Source organism: Sorghum bicolor, chromosome 1, assembly GCF_000003195.3.
Source record: "Sorghum bicolor cultivar BTx623 chromosome 1, Sorghum_bicolor_NCBIv3, whole genome shotgun sequence".
Taxonomy (NCBI): Eukaryota; Viridiplantae; Streptophyta; class Magnoliopsida; order Poales; family Poaceae; genus Sorghum; species Sorghum bicolor.
The window spans coordinates 61,147,042-61,149,614 of record NC_012870.2 but is presented as its reverse complement, the minus strand read 5'-3'; the positions used below and the strand labels follow the sequence as shown (position 1 = coordinate 61,149,614).

The 2,573-nt window shown below is 45.9% G+C and overlaps 1 long non-coding RNA gene across 1 annotated transcript; it reads right to left on the bottom strand.

The window, feature by feature from the left end:
• LOC110431914 lies at positions 303-1,946 on the bottom strand. Its single transcript, XR_002449388.1, has 2 exons — positions 1,443-1,946; positions 303-726 (listed from the first exon to the last, which is right to left on the bottom strand). It is a non-coding gene; the product is annotated as an uncharacterized LOC110431914 (long non-coding RNA).

Here is a 2,573-nt window from a genome sequence, read left to right as displayed (position 1 = left end):
AGTAATACATGTTTAACTTCATTGCTGGGGATGACAACTTGGTTTACAGTTGGATGTGTAGAGTTTGCTAGTGACTATTATTGTTAACAAGTGCTATTTTAATTTATACCAACTAGCATTTCTGGCGTTGTTACTAGGGATGGATTTAGAACTCTATTCTTAGTAGCTACGCTAAGAAATATCAACAAGTATTTTTGGTGCCATTGTCGGGGATGGATTTAGAACTCTATTATTAGTAGTGACGCAAAAAAATGTCAACAACCATCAAAATAGAAATCATACCACATTATACAAGAGCGAGATTTCATCAAACTAGAATCATAAACTGAACATGATAGAGGCAGCTACTACATTCTGACAGTATTTTAGAAGCACATTTCATTTACCTTAAAATAGGAGAGACCACCATTACAGAAGCATCAGTGCACAACGAACACCACCCACTACCGGATTCAGGAACTTTGCCGTGTGCCTCAGGTACACGGCAAAGTGCCCAAAACACACGGCAAACACTTTGCCGTATGCAGCGCACGGCAAAGATCGTACAACACAGTAGCAGACGGTGAAGAGGCGTATGCCGAGCGTTTTCAGTATGCCGTAAGTTGGGCTTGTGGCTCTCGGCAAAAGTAATCTTTGCCGTGTGCCCGATGGGAAACACACGGCAAAGTCCCCGGCTCACGGCATAACAAGGGATTCCGGAAGTGACCAGTCATATTAGTAACATGCCTGCATAAGGAATCAAAGAGAAGAACGAATTATACAAGGAGAGACACAAATGCCACCAGAGGGAATCAAAGAGAAGCATGGATTACAGAAGCACTGGAGAAAATGAACTGCATGCAACACGACATCAACAGACAGCACCAAAAATACCTGTCCCAACTCCCATTCGCCCACCTCGAATTCCAAGCTAACCAAAGAGGCCAGCGAGAACACAGAAACTAGCAGTAGGCAAGCAACCAAGCACGCGAAACTACACAGTAGACAACTCGGTCCATGGCACCCAAGAGGAGCAGTGGGGACCTCACGGCGGCGAGGAGCAGGAGCACGAGCAGCCAAGGCTCCATGGGGTGCGGAAGCACCCATGGGCTCGGTACGTGGCGGAGATCTGGGACCCCACACGGACACCAGCAGCAGCACATGTGGCTGGGCACCTTCCACACGCCGGAGCAGGCCGCACGCGCCTACGACGCCGTCGCGCTTAGGCTCCACGGTCTACGTGTCACCATAAACTACAACTACTACGATGGTAGTCGCCCAGTCGTGTCTGTTATGGACCCGACGCCGGTGTTGCTTTAGCTCGTGCTGATGAAGAGGGAGGAGCGGAGCTGCTACTCCGAGTCGTCGTTGTAGTCGGTGGTAGACTAGGGTTTGACCTAAACTTCCCTCAGATCTACTTGTGGGCAAGAAGGACGAGAACTCTAAGCGGCGAACTCACGTACCTCCAGAGCTCTTGAATCACCGCGACACCGATGGGCCTCGATGGGGAGGAGCACAGAAAGGCGACGTTGCCACTTGAATCGCCGCAACACCGACGGACCTCGACAGGGAGGACTGCGGAAAGGGGCTCAAACAATAGCAATAACGATGGCCTCCAAAAAGCACACTCTCTTTTCCTATTTGTGTACGTGGATCGAGAAATATGAACAATGTCCGGGAATCAGATAGACAGAATGGGCCCTGCACGTTAGCGTCACAATGCAACCAACACATCTATGACTCTTATAATCCTAAACCCCACTAAACTATTTCTCTAAGCATGCAAGCTATCCACCTAAGCAATGCACTACCATATTCAATTAAAATCCACTAAGTAAAACCTCAATAACTATTTATCTCAACATGCAATGCACTACCACATATACAATTAAAATCCAATAGCACACATGACAGCTGTAGTGTCCATGTCAGCAAAACAAATAAGTATAGCCCACATCATCATACTACATAATTCATTAATCCGCAATTCCCGCAGCAACGCGCGAGGTATGCTCCTAGTATTGGAGCAAATCAAGCGTTCCATTCTTCATCCAACAGCCACAAATTCATGTGCCAACAACCAATAAATTAAAACACACATGTGTCATATAGCACTTCTGATTTATTAAGAACTTGTTCTAGGTGTTGTTTTCTTACTTAAGTGTGTTCTCCTCTCTTTGGACTTTCTCATGTCTGGGAAGCTATCCAGTTCATATGATGTGGAGGATATCAAACACAATCTGTGTTTGGTAGTTATGGTTATTGACGTGGGCTCCAACATGATCCAAGCAAATAAGCAACATCTAGACTCAAAACAAATGAAACAAGTAAACCCATCTGTTGGGCTGACCAGCTGGTAGGACCCAGGTCGTCTGACTCCTATGAGCGACCAACAATGTCCTGTCAAACAAACATACCTGTGGAGTTGGAGTAGACAACCAAACATATATGTATTGCATACACATAGGCTGGCTCGAGAGAGCTTGGCTACTAGATACGAGCTATTACAACCAATCACGTTTGTACCCTAATCTTATAAGCATTTCCAAAAAAAACTGAGTCGTTAGTCGATTTCGAAATTGCTAAAATCACTA